Source organism: Stomoxys calcitrans, chromosome 2 (genome assembly GCF_963082655.1).
Source record: "Stomoxys calcitrans chromosome 2, idStoCalc2.1, whole genome shotgun sequence".
In the NCBI taxonomy this organism is placed as follows: Eukaryota; Metazoa; Arthropoda; class Insecta; order Diptera; family Muscidae; genus Stomoxys; species Stomoxys calcitrans.
Genome location: NC_081553.1, coordinates 158,204,996 through 158,220,517, shown reverse-complemented (window position 1 = coordinate 158,220,517; position 15,522 = coordinate 158,204,996). Strand labels below are relative to the sequence as shown.

The 15,522-nt window shown below is 38.5% G+C and overlaps 1 protein-coding gene across 2 annotated transcripts in view; it reads left to right on the top strand.

Annotated features, from left to right (window-relative positions):
- LOC106088227 (protein turtle) overlaps nt 1-15,522 on the top strand; it is a 200,569-nt gene that overhangs the window by 55,689 nt on the left and 129,358 nt on the right. The window lies entirely within an intron of this gene.

Below are 15,522 nucleotides of genomic sequence, written 5' to 3'. Positions count from 1 at the left end.
AGCCACAACAAAGCACTAATAAATAAAATCTTGAAATAAATATATCTGAAATTATAAAGAAATTGAAATGAATTATACTGAGGAAATATTAAATAGTTTTAACGACATGGACACGAAATATCTGAATTATAGTATGTCGTTGATACATCTAAATATTAGGTCATTAAGGAAAAATTTTCTGGCTTTCATAACCAATATATGGAAAATAATCAATAAAGTTCAAATAATAATATTAACTGAAACAAATATTTGTGATGATGAAAATCAATATTATTTAATCGATGGTTTCAATGCAATATTCCGAAACAGGGAAGGAAAAGGTGGTGGAACTGCAATATATATACGAAGTGATATACTATATAAAGAAATACAAATCAAAATGGAATCGGCAGAAGTAACACAAATTAATATTACAACAACAAAGAATAATAAAACCACAATCATACCAATATATCGGCCACCTAATAAGAAGGTTAAAACATTTTTACAAGAATTAGAAAAACTTTTATATGGAATTAATAGACAGAATAAATTAATAATTACGGGTGATGTAAATACTGATATAAAGAAAAACAATAATACTACAAGCAACTACTTCAATATCCTATCATCCTATGGCTTACAGTGTATGATAAACGAAGTTACCAGAGAAGACAATAGCAATCAATCAATGACATGTATTAACCATTTATTCGCAAGGTGGGATAAACAATTTGTTCAAGCTTATGCAGCAATAATTAGAATAGATATATCGGATAATTTTGCAATATTTGGAAGCGTTGACGAAACAAAAACGTCATTGAATCACACACAAGACAGACAGACAAACGAAACTTCTACGATTAACATCTCCAAAGTCAACCAACAAATAAATGACACAGACTGGGAACGAATAATCATTTCATCCAATAATACAAATGAACTGTTCAACAATATCTACAAAACATTCAATGATATCTATACAAATTCAACAAGCCAACAAACAAAACATAAAAAAAGAAATCCACACCCTTGGCTCAATGAGCATATATTAAAATGTTGTAGTATAAAAAACCATCTATATAAAAAATGGACAAAAAACAAAAACAACAAAATAAACGAAAAAATATACAAAAATTTCAATAATAAACTAAATAAAACAATAACCAAAGCTAAAAATGATTATTATTATCGCCAATTTTTAATAAATCGAAACAATATACGAGGTACTTGGCAAATCATCAATAAAATCACCGGTAAGAAGACGGAAAACTTAAATGATACAATAAAAAGAAACTTTAAAGATGAATCACTAAAAGATATAACCGAAAACTTTGCCCTAAAATTCAATGAAAATGTTCTAAAAATAGTACACTCATGCTCAATAACCACATTAAATGCAAACGCGGCAAATATAATCAACAACTCACTTTATATAGAATACGCGACTGAAGAAGAAATTAATAACATACTGAAGACCTTGAATATGAGAAAAAGTGCAGGAATAGATAATATACGAGCATTGGACTTAAAAAACCATGCCAATTTGTTAACACCAATAATAACAAAACTTATTAATGGAAGTATTAGTGAATCGTCCATACCAAACATAATGAAACAATCCATTATAAGACCAATTTTTAAGAGCGGCGAAAAAACAGATTACAATAACTATCGACCGATAGCTATTCTACCAGTCGTTGAAAAAGTATTAGAGGAAATCATTGTAAGAAGACTAAACAGTTTTTTAAAGAAATACAACATCATAAACAAACAGCAGTATGGGTTCCAAAAAGGAAAAAATATAAACCAACTCCTGGGTTACTTCTCTAATCACATCAATGAATCACTGGACCAAAACAACAATTGCTTAGCGTTATTCATCGACTTTAGCAAGGCCTTTGACACATTGCCTCATGATAAATTGATAGAAATGCTCGAAAGAAGCGGTATCAGAGGACTCACATTAAGGTGGTTTGCAGACTACCTCTCATCCAGATCGTTTTGTGTTAAAATAAGTAACACAAGCAGTAGTATGTTGAATGCTCCATACGGTGTACCACAAGGTTCGAAACTTGGTCCAATCCTGTACATCATCTACTCAAATGAGATGGTACGTCAACTTAAAAACAGCACCGCGTTCACATACGCAGACGATACAGCCATTGTAGTATGCAACAAGTCATTGAATACTGCAATAAAAACGCTGCGAAACGAGCTGGATATAATCACTAGATGGTGTCACGACAGCGGCTTAATCATAAACTCATCTAAAACCAAAGTAATGCACATCAGACCAAAAAGTATACCAAAATCAAATATTCATATCATATATCACGACACAGAATGTCTACATAAAAATTGCAATGCAGTTAGCTTACATGACAAGTGCAATGGCAAATGCAGTACAGAACTCGAGCTAGTTTTAAATGGAAAGTACATATACAGCATCTGCAAAAGAAACTACGACAATCAGCCTACGCACTATATCATCTCGGTAACTGTGCTCCATATCATGTGATAAAACAGGCCTATTTTTCATTAGTCGAGTCACATCTTCGTCATGGGGTCACAGCATGGGGGAATGCGAGATGTTGCAGGCTCATTCAAACAGCGCAAACCCGGATAGTGAAACTCATAAACAAAAAAATGCAAAACAAAACACAACAAATCAATACAAACTCAATAAAGCCAATCTTTCAAAATCTGGGAATACTAAATATAAAGGAAATCTATTGCATCACTGTAGTTAGAGAATTCATGGATGATGGCAGTTTAGCGAAGAAAATAAATCACAACCAAAATACACGAAGAAAAATCGAAGGCAAATATATGGTGCCGAAATTCAAGAACGATTATGGCAAATACTCACTATCTGTGACACTACCTACTATCATCAACGAAATTCCAACAAATATAACCAAGGAAAGAAATTACAATATTAGAACCAAATTAATCAAAGAATATTACTTAAATAATTAACCAAAAACAATGAAGTATACAGGCAATTTGGCGAACCTATGTAATAACATCACAGATCTTAACTTATTCTCACAAACAAGCTATTTAATGCTTCGTGGGACGTAATTTATAATGAAATGTAAAATTTGTTTATCTAATATCAATTTGTTTATCTAATATGAAATAAATAAATAAATAATAAATAAATCATCAAAAAAAAAAAAAGTCTCCTCCCCATCGCATACAAGATACTCTCGAGCGTACTGTGTGAAAGATTAAAATCTAAAGTCAATGAGATAATTGGGCCCTATCAATGCGGTTTTAGACCTGGTAAATCCACCCTAGACCAGATATTCACACTGCGCCAAATCCTGGAAAAGACCCGAGAAGGACAAATCAACACCTACCTCCTCTTTGTTGACTACAAAGCCGCCTTCGATACTCCTTTACGTTCAAAGGTATTTCAAGCCATGTCTGAGTTTGGTATCCCTGCAAAATTAATAAGACTCTGCAGGATGACACTTGCTGATACGAGTTCCTCAGTAAGAATAGGAAAGAATCTCTCCGAACCATTTAATACCAAACGAGGTTTCAGACAAGGAGACAGCCTATCGTGTGATCTCTTTAATATCCTGCTGGAGAAGATTATACGAGATTCAGAAGTGAATAGATATGGCACACTAATCACAAGAGAGCACATGCTACTTGCCTATGCCGACGATATCGATATCATAGGTCGGTCACCGGAATTAATAACTGCTGCCTTTGAAAGAATCGAAAGAGAGACAGTGAAAATGGGTCTGGCAGTAAATGGAGATAAGCAAAATGGATGGAGAATAAAGGCGACGTATGAACCACGAGCTGTATGAGCTATATGACGACGATAGCATAGTTACACGCATCAAAATACAACGGCTGCGTTGGCTAGGTCATATTGTCAGAATGGATGATGAAGCTCCAGCAAAGAAGTCTTTTGAAGGCAAACACGGTGGTACACGCAAACCGGGAAGACCAAAAGCCCGATGGAAAGATCAAGTTGTGGGAGACACCTCGAAACTTGGTGTCAGAGATTTTAGAATGAGCGCAGAAGATCGAGGCGCTTGGAACGCTATTCTACGTTCGGCTAGTGGAAGAAATATTCTGTCATAGCCAATTAAAGTAAAGTAATCGGAAGAAGACTTGGGCAAGATAAATTAGATTGTCCAAGCATAGAAGACATTGACGAAAATGCCAACAGGATTACGACTGCACTAGTAGAGTCCTTCGAAGATAGTTGTCCTCTTCGAGAAAGTAAACGAGCCCAAGAAAAAACCTGGATGATCAGGGAGATTCGCAACATTGGGAAAGAGGTCCGCATACTTTAATACAGAGCACGTCGTAATAAAGGAATACAATAAGATTACCAGAGCGGCAAAATGTACCTCCTGGAAGATTTATGCGAACAAGTCGATAGAGTTTATGACCCCGACAAGATGAAACAGTTTCTCTTGAAACCCCATGTCCAAACTTAAACGTTGGTAGAAGCCAGGGGAGTAGGAGCAGAGACAATGGAAAACATGTTGAGGCTTTCGATAAAAGCGCATTTTCCACAGGATTGGACGGCACTCACGGAAACATCGAAATCTTGGAAAAAGGTGGTTGATCGAAGGCTTGTCATAACGGAATTTATGGTAAAAACTTAAGCCATCCGGACTTGATGGAATATATCCGGCATGGAAGGTTATACTACACTAAAGGCATACATATCCAAAAGCCTTGCTGTGCGTTCTTTCTACTCAGGTGGATAAATTGTAGGTACCATTACAAAAATATAAAGGAGCAGGTGGCACAGGGCTCGCCACTCTTATGGGTGAACACCATAAATAAATAAAGAACCTATTACGGATGCTGAATGAGTAGGTCTAATAGGTAAGGATCCGAATCAGCTATGTAAAAGTGCCGAGAAGGTTTTGGAGGTGGCATACGACTGTGCTAGAACTAGGGGTCTCAATGTTAACTCAGAGAAGACTTAAATTTGCCTATTTACGAGAAAGACGAAAGTGGACCAATTTGACGCAACGCGTTTCCTTAATAGAACGATTTCGATACCTGACAAGGTCAAATACTTAGAAGTGATATTGAACAGGAAACTGAATTGGAAGTGCCACATTCCGAGAAGGCTCACAGATGTTAGGCACGAGGCACAGGACCTGAATCCGAGGATAGTCCACTGGCTCTACAGGAGCGTGGTTAGACCAATACTTACTTACGCCTCAATAGTTCGGTGGACTGTGATGGAAATAAAGTGCAATGTAAGGACAATACAAAATGTTCAGAGGATATAGGGGGAACGATAAGGACCACGCCCACTAGGGCCTTCGAGACTATCCTCGATATCCAACCCAAAGACATACAGATTATGTGGGAAGGCATCCACTGCGGCTATGAGACTTAAGGCGATGGGAGAATGGATATATGCTAGGAGCAGGTCTAATTCACTATTTAATCAAGGCGATGATAGGAAACCTGGAAGGAATGAGAAAAGTTTCCGATCGGATACCTGAGACGACACTTAAAGCTCTGCTTCCAACGGCACAGCCTTGGATTCACGGAAGTGTAGTATTGCATTCTAGAAGATCATGCTACACAGATGGATTAAAGCTAGAGGACAGAGTGGGCCTGGCGGTCTGAGATCTAGCTTCCACTGCCTGATCATAAAACTGTTCTGCAGACAGAGATCAAGGCGATCACGTAATGCACGAGGTGGTATGGTGTTAACGCGAGGACGCCATCAGAGCAGTCACAACCATGACGGTAACGTCACGAACAGTCTTTGAGTGTAAGGAAATTAACGCCATATCTGGGGATGGCACGATCCACATCATTTGAATGCCGGGCCATAGCAGAGTTACGGGGAATGGAAAAGCAGATGATTTGGCAGTGGAGGCCAGAGGACTGCCGTCAATAAACTTGGATAACCTCACGGGTCGACGCAGTCCGAATTAAGGGCTTGGTGTGGTACTCACTCGAGAACGTCGAGCGTGAACATCTTTACGGACAGAAAAATGGCCATAAGGGCAATAACAACCAGGACTCTAAGAACACGAGCAGTCTTGGAGTAGAAGAAGGAGATTAACGACTTCTACGAGGATGGTACAATCCGCATCGTTAGGATGCCGGGCCATAACGGAGTAAGGGGGAAGGAAAGGGCAGTCGATTTGGCAGTGAAGACCAGAGTACTGTCGTCGATAAACTTGGTTAACCTGAAGCCTTTCGAGTCGACGCAGTCCGATTTATGGGGGTGGGCGACAAACGCATGTAACACTGTGGAACAGCGAAACAGTCGGTAGGACGGTGAAAATCCTTTGGGGTGATCCGGATCGTGAGAAGACGAGGCTATTACTGAAAGGAAGTAAGAAGGAGGTCAGTATGGCTCTTGGTATTATAACTACGGACTACGAGCTCACTTATGTGGCTAACATACACCGGTACTTAGGTGGGGACACGATACCAGACATGAACCAAGTTAAGGGAGTGGTTTAGAAAACAATTAGGGATTTTGTAAGTACACGGAATTCTTTACTTAAAATTTCTTTCAGTGGTTACTTTTTAGATTTTAGAGCGCACAACAAGCCAATTACAGGCTTGGGTGTACGTCTATAGTGGCATGGGACAGATTAATATCCGCACTCTCTTTTCAACCTAACCTTACTGAATAACTTTTAACAACAGGCGCCCGAACCACCTAGGGCTTTTAATTGAGCATATAATTCGCGAACACCACAACTCTAGCCGCCTGAAATTTTTAAAATATATCTATACCCGTTCTCAAATGTCAGATTTTTTACTACCTCCCTCCGATTCTATCCACTGTGTGACATTTGAGAGGTACTCCGCAATAAAAAGAGGTCGTTTATTACCAAGCTTGACAACTTGATTCGGAGAGCACTCTTTAATGTCGGAGAAGTTCCCCAATTTTCCTTTATGATATTTTCATCGAGGCCACCGTAGCGCAGAGGTTAGCATGTCGTCCGATGACTCTGAACTCACGGGTTCGAATCCTGACGGGACCATCAGAAAAAGATTTCAGCTGTGGTTTTTTCCCCTCCTAATGGTGGTAACATTTGTGAGGTACTATGCCATGCAAAAACTTCTCTCCAAAGGGGTGTCGCACTGCGGGACGTCCTTATCATTGAGCTTAAACTATTGTAGAATCGGACTGCACTCATTGACATGTGAGAGGTTTTTTGAAATTTTCCAGTTCATGTTTTTAACCATGTGCTCCATTCCATTAAACAGGCTGTCATTTCTTTTGCGGCGAGCCTTGACGATAGGAAGTAAACTAGATGAACGGATAGTGGCAATGGGGGGTCGACACAAAAATTCATTCGTAAATATTTCTATTTATTTTAGAAATACTTTTACTGGGCGGCGACCCTGGGCCTTTTTTTCCGATTCCACGCCACTCACACCCGCCCCTGCCGACCGAGGCGGCCACCTCCCATTACGTAGGGATGCGTACACCCCATAGTCCGAACTATGGAGGGTTAGGGTAATACTGCCTAAAGAAATTTCACAATCAGTTAAATACTATAGTTAGATTAACATCTAAAGGAAGATAGAATTACACAACAATGATAGGACAATAAGATGAATAGTCTCCTCTGGCAACTTATACAACACACTACAGACGAAAGATAGAATTATTTATTACATTAAAAGGATCGGTGAAGGATATACTACTATACAATATGTTATACACATCACACAAAGACCGAAACGGATTGTTTAATTCGTAATTATATCTCACTAAAGGTAGTCTAAGATGTGTGTAATGCCGAGTATTCCGGAAAGAAATATTAAAATTTAATACGCCAGTTAAGAATTAGGAATCAATCTAACCACGCAATAGTTTCACAATAAATACGACCCTAAGCATCATGCGCCTCATTTTGAGCGTTGGTAAGTCAATAAGTTTCAAGCGGCTTTCGTAGGGGGAAGAATTCAATAGTAAGTCCTTAAGCGCAAAAAGAAGAAATTGTACCTGGACTGATGTAATCCTACCTGCGTAGCACTAGCCCGGCTTATACTGGAATACTGTTAACAAACGCTTGGTCTCATAATGATCATTAAACTACTTGGACCACCGTTTTATAAAACCCAACAACGATATTGCCTTATTGATGCACGAGTCAATGTGCAAATTATAACGTAATCTATCATCCAAAATAACACCAAGATAAGTAAAGGAATCTACGTTATCCAATTTATAAGAACCTATATAATAGTCACCTAAAATAGGTCTAACCCCGGAAAGAGATAACTTCTTGCACATTTTAAAATTAAGCGCTATCCCATTAACACTGCACCAGTCCACCAAAGAGCTCAGATCGCTCTACAAGCACAGTGACCGATCTGGAGAATCAAAATTACAAAACAGATTTACATCATCTGAGAATCATTAATCAACCATCTGAGTTATGTTTAAGTTCTAATGATCCGGTTGTAAGTCCGGAGGATAAATATCATCCGACACTCAAATTAATTATACCCTATCCCACTCTTAAAGTTAAAAGAGATGTAGCAATTGAAAAAGTGTATTGTTTTGCAAAAACTGATTACATCAAACGAAATTTTCAGATCTAAAGAAATCAATGAAATGATTTCATCTTTTTATACTGTGCCACGGAATTGTGGAAGGAATCTTATATAAGACCGTTATTTAAAGCCGGAAATCGCAATGAGGTTTCTAATTACAGGGGCATTTCAATTTTGAATTCTATTCTGAAGCTATCAAGTCTCTTCTATATTGTCTCCCTACCAACATGGGTTCCGGAAATCGAAATCGACGATAACAAATATTTTAGAATTTACTTGTTTGGTCAACGATGGCTTAAGGGAACGCTACCAAACGGATACTATATAACCCGATTTTAGTAAAGTAGTTGATAAAGTCAACCACAACCTTCTGTTAAGAAAAATAGATCTTATTGGTTTCAGTCCATCTTTACTAAAGTGGATCAGATCATATCTGACTGGACGTACTCAAAGAGTTAAATTTGGTACTGCAGTTTCCAAATCAATTGTTGTCTCTTCAAGTGTTCCACAGGGAAGTCATCTTGGCCCTGTGCTGTTTTGTTTGTTCATAAACAATCTCCCTTTACTTTAAAGCACTCGAATATTTGGAGGTATGCAGATGATGTAAAGATCTTCAGATCAACCAGAGACTCTGATGAACAGTGTTATCGTCAGTATGACCTTGATACTCTGTACGAGTATCAAGTCAGAACTTTATGGAACTTTATATTTCCAAATGCAAACACATACTATTTTCAAGAATAACCTCTATTAAAACTAGCTACTTTTTGGGTTCCAATCAACTTGAAGAAGTTTATAACTTTAAAGACCTTGGATTTTTTCTAGACCAACGCTTAAACTTCCGTCAACACATCTCAATAGTTGTAAACAAAGCACGTAGTGCTCTTGGCTTCATGAAACGCTGGAGTAAAGAACTTAATGATAGAAGAAGTAATCTCGAGTACGGTTTAGTGGTATGGGATCTGTACTACAATATTCATTCAGATTTGATAGAATCGGTTCAAAAATAATTTCTATTATTTTGTCTCCGTCGAAATGTGTGGGACAGAAGTTCATTACCTTTGTATGAGTACCGATTAAATCTTATAAAGCTTCCTACATTAAAAAGTCGTAGAACCATGCTAAACATTACGTTTTTGACTAAATTAGTTCATGATCAAATAGATTCCTGCTTTCTTTTGAGTCGTATTTTCTTCAACGTTCCTATCAGACCTACCAGATATTTTGATCTTTTGAAAATTTCTTATTATAAAACCAAAAAAACCTGAGAATCGAGAAAGTTTAAAAAGGAAAACTATATTATTTTTGAATTCTTAGGCTAATACATTTGTAAATATATTGTTATTAGTCTGTAAGGGTATCTAAAGAGTGATTTGTTAAGAGCTTGATAACTTTTTTTTAAAAAAAAAACGCATAAAATTTGCAAAATCTCATCGGTTCTTTATTTGAAACGTTAGATTGGTCCATGACATTTGCTTTTTGAAGATAATTTCATTTAAATGTTGACCGCGGCTGCGTCTTAGGTGGTCCATTCGGAAAGTTCAATTTTGGGCAACTTTTTCGAGCATTTCGGCCGGAATAGCCCGAATATCTTCGGAAATGTTGTCTTCCAAAGCTGGAATAGTTGCTGGCTTATTTCTGTAGACTTTAGACTTGACGTAGCCCCACAAAAAATAGTCTAAAGGCGTCAAATCGCATGATCTTGGTGGCCAACTTACCGGTCCATTTCTTGAGATGAATTGTTCTCCGAAGTTTTCCCTCAAAATGGCCATAGAATCGCGAGCTGTGTGGCATGTAGCGCCATCTTGTTGAAACCACATGTCAACCAAGTTCAGTTCTTCCATTTTTGGCAACAAAAAGTTTGTTAGCATCGAACGATAGCGATCGCCGTTCACCGTAACGTTGCGTCCAACAGCATCTTTGAAAAAATACGGTCCAATGATTCCACCAGCGTACAAACCACACCAAACAGTGCATTTTTCGGGATGCATGGGCAGTTCTTGAACGGCTTCTGGTTGCTCTTCACTCCAAATGCGGCAATTTTGCTTATTTACGTAGCCATTCAACCAGAAATGAGCCTCATCGCTGAACAAAATTTGTCGATAAAAAAGCGGATTTTCTGCCAACTTTTCTAGGGCCCATTCACTGAAAATTCGACGTTGTGGCAGATCGTTCGGCTTCAGTTCTTGCACGAGCTGTATTTTATACGGTTTTACACCAAGATCTTTGCGTAAAATCTTCCATGTGGTCGAATAACACAAACGCAATTGCTGCGAACGGCGACGAATCGACATTTCACGGTCTTCAGCAACACTCTCAGAAACAGACGCAATATTCTCTTCTGTACGCACTGTACGCATTCGTGTGGTTGGTTTAATGTCCAATAAAGTAAACTGAGTGCGAAACTTGGTCACAATCGCATTAATTGTTTGCTCACTTGGTCGATTATGTAGACCATAAATCGGACGTAAAGCGCGAAACACATTTCGAACCGAACACTGATTTTGGTAATAAAATTCAATGATTTGCAAGCGTTGCTCGTTAGTAAGTCTATTCATGATGAAATGTCAAAGCATACTGAGCATCTTTCTCTTTGACACCATGTCTGAAATCCCACGTGATCTGTCAAATACTAATGCATGAAAATCCTAACCTCAAAAAAATCACCCTTTATTATCTATAGACTTAAATAAAAAAAAAAAAAAAAAAAACATTAAAATCCTTGAAGACTGAATAACTGAAAGAGGTTCATTTAAGTAAAGAACAAACAGCAATGAACAAAACAAACTGCCCTGTGGAACACCAGAATAAGCAACTTTGAAAAATATTATTAAAGTAAACTTTCTGTGTACGGTCTTGTAAATAAGATGCTCTCCAATTCACAAGAACGGATGAGAAACCATCATGTCAAGTTTAAACAGTAATAAATCATGCACCACAGTATCGAAAGTCTTACTAAAATCAGTGTAAATTACATCTGTTCAAAATCTGTTTACAAAACCATCATATGCTTGACACGTCAGTTCTAATAAGTTGGTCAAAGTCGACCTCCCCTTAGCAAAGCTGTGTTGGTATGGTGAAATAATTGGTGTGACAAAATGGGATATCCTACTAGAAACCAGCAGTTCAAACAGTTTTGGTATTGCACTCAATTTTCAATAATACATCTGCTACCATTTTTATGTAAAGGAATTATATAACTTGACCTCCAGGAATGAGGAAAATATCTTGAAGATAATGAATCATATCATAAGTGGCCTATATAACTCGTAGGCACAAGACCTTAGAATATTCGCCGGTACACCATCTGGCCCCGAATGTCTTGGAACTGTTTAATGACTTTAAACCATTCAGCACCTCATCCTCAGTAAGAATAAATCCGTTGGAAATAATTCAACTTATTAATGTCATAAGCATATTTGGAACAGGAAGACAATTTGGTATAACTACTTTGGAGAAAGTCTGCAAACATATCGCACATCTCCGAATCGTCAGACGATTTCCTACAATCAAACTTCATGCAACTAGGGAATTCCTAAACCTTCCTCTTAGAATTCACAAACTTAGCAACGATTTACTGTAAAGACAATTCCTCACCCTGACAAGATAATCAGAATAACATCTCCTATCCTCAATGTTGTACTGAGCTCTCGCTCTCGAATAATTGGTATAAATCAATGAAGTATTACATTTCTTAAAAAGTCTACTTTACACAAGCGTCGCAAGATGCGGGGTAGACCATGCTGGTCCCCTTGCAGAATAAGGCCTCACAGTGGGAACAGATATTGCGAAAGCATCATTCAGCACATTAGAAAAAGACGAAATTTGCAAATCCAAGTCACAAGATCTAAACTTCTATCCATTACATTACGAATGTTATTCATCTGAAACAAGCACTGGTCAAAAATGTTCTCCCAGAAATCCCAATTGAAGAAACCATTGAAACAGGCACATAGCTAACGACGTTCTCTTTCAAGACCCATGACATCTGGGGTAAGTTGAAGTCAACGAAACAAACAAGTTCGGTTCGATACCTCCCTTACCAATTCTGAATGTTTCAGGTAGATATCTATCTCCGAATCCGGTGCAATATAAGAGCACATTAAAATGAGAATCTGGCCCAAATATCTCGTCTTGACGCATAAAACTCAATATCATCATAATACGTTAGTATAGCCAATTCAGAAGCCATGTAGTTGTGAACAGCCATAAGCACACCTCCACCAAGTCTACCTACTCTATCACATCTATAAACTTGGTATTGATCAGAAAAAAGTTCACTATTACCGATGCCAGGTTTAAGTTAGGTTTCTGTGAAGGCGAATATCTTGAAATAAATACTTCAAATAAATGTCCCTAAGTTTAGTATTCAGGCCTCTAAGATTCTCGTAAAGTATGGACAAAGACTGACTTAGTTTTTTGAAACAGAAGAGGCAGAAGGAATTAAAACAGGTCTTACAGCGTAAGTTCTTTCCCTGGATACGAACTCCTTAGTCAATGCGCGACCTGACCAAAATGCACTGCACACCAAATCAAATATTTTAGAAGGCACAATTATTTTAAAAGATGAAATATCACGCGGTGTGGGATAATTAAACTTAAAAATCTTAAAATCATTGTCATTAGCATCATCAATCCTTGATCTAATATAGGCAGCGATGTCGTCTACAGATGTTCCAGAATACAGTCTGGATATAAAAACAATCTTCCTCGGAGCCACTACGACTAGTCCACCATTACTGGTAGGAGGAAAAGTCTCGGTTACAACAACAGGACGTACCCCTGCATCCGAAGTAGGGACACTGATAGTTATCGGCGGCACCGAATGTGCAACGACAGGAAAAAAAGGTACAACAGCTTGAGATGGGATGTCAACTGGAGTAATCACATTAGGACTCGTGGAGTTGTTACCCGACAATAATTGCGAGGAATGCGCCAGTTGTACATTAAGAGAATAAAACTTCGGCGCCGGATGTTTATCCTAAAATGTCCTTGCCATTACATGGCGGAGCCACAAGTGGAGAATTTAACGTAATTAGTTTATCACCAGGATGAAGCAACAACAGCAATGTAATAAAGTACTAAAACGTAAATCAAAACAAGTAAAACCGTGCTAAGTTCGGCCGGGCCGAATCTTGGGAACCTACTACCATAGATTCTGCTAAAATAAGGGAGCTATATCTAGTTATAGACCGAATTGGTCCTTACATGGCGCAGTTGTTGATAGTCATAACAGAACAGAAAGCTGGAAGTAAGCTACCGAATATGGTCTAGGCGGAAATTCGTGCAAGACAGCTTAAAGTAGCATGAGAAACAAGTTACCCACAGTTGCACCTGTCTTCTTGGGAGGATAGAATGCTCTATTTACTGAAAGCTCAAAATACCTGGGTGTTTTGCAGGACAGGCTATTGAACTTCAAACCAAACATTTTGGAAAGGATAGGAAAGGCAATTCTTGCTCTATACACCTGATTGGGAACCATTTTCAAAAATTGGGAGTTAAAATTATGTTAAAAGTGGGTATATACTGCGATTGTCAGACCTATAATGCTATATGGAGTTGTAGTCTGGTGGACGGGTTTCAAAAGTCCAACTACAGTCCATACTCCGCCGGATCCAAAGGATGGCTTGTTTGTACATCACAGCCGCACTGAGGACGACACCATCTGATGCACATAATTTAATGCCTCTGGTCATTGTGGCTAGACAAATTGCTGCGACCACTACTGTAAGGCTAAGGGAGCTTTCTTTTTGGTAATGTGGCGGCTACGGACACTGTGCTATCCTTGATACAATGCCCGATGTTCCATGCAGTGTGGATAACACATTGCCTGAGCAGACTTTTGTTAAAACGTATTGCACGACTATTCCTGATAGAACCGATTGTATCTACGATATCACTGATAATAGTTGCATTCACGCATGGTTCAAAACTAGATGTGCTTTGAAGTGTACTAGGACTAAGACTGGTCATATATAGAAGGTTACCCGACCACAGTAGCGCGTATCAATCGGAGATCCTTGCAATTAAAGAAGTGGTGCAATTAAAGGAGTTGTGGCTAAGATTTAATGTCGACGACGATTAGCATTAGTTTAGGTTAGGTTGAAAAGAGGGTGCAGATATTTATCCGCCCCATGCCACTATGGACACGAAAGCCGGGCAATGCCAAAGAAATGCTCCAACGTCTCATCATCTTCCCCGCATGCCCTATACATGCTATCACTTGCCGCACCGATTTTTCATAAGTGAGCTCGTAGTCCTATGTGTCCCGTTATGACACCTATAGCTATACAACAAGAAGCCTAAAAAGTTCAAAATTCACCTGCTCTGGATGCTGCGCCACAGAGTTATCCCATGCAGTTGTAGAGCGGAAGAGCTTGTGATACTAGGAAATACATTACACATTCCAGGGGAACTCGAATCTGTAGGTATGGCTCTAGCGACATGTAAGCAATGTCCTCAGGACCAGGTCCGAAGAAGAACGAATGACAGAATGACAATTATGTGGCCTAATCTAGACTTGTAGAGGTCTACCGCTTTGCTTTCGCTGGCTAGAACAGACGTCTCAGTCATGACTGGTCATTGGAGGATCAGAAAACATGCTGACAGACCGAAGGTTGCCAGTAATGATTTCTGCAGAAGCTGTGAAGACGTCGAAGAAGAAGAAACTTTAGAACATCTGCTGTGAACATATGCAATTTGTTGGGCTTTTTAAAGTGATATTGATGGTTCAACGTTAGGTAGTAGAATGTATCTTCCTTCTCCTGTTCCTGTGGCATCACATTGGCCGAAAACATATAAGTGAGTCTGGTGGCAGACTGCCGCATAAACCTTACCTAACCTAAAAACAACAACAACCGCATTTTTTATGATATTTGACTTAATATTTTGGGAAATTTCCATACAAATGAAACAGAATTCGGTTGAAAATCTCACTTTATGAACTCTTTCCTTTTATGGGATTAAAAATGTAAACTCAGGAAATTTCATTTCGATATCATTCCG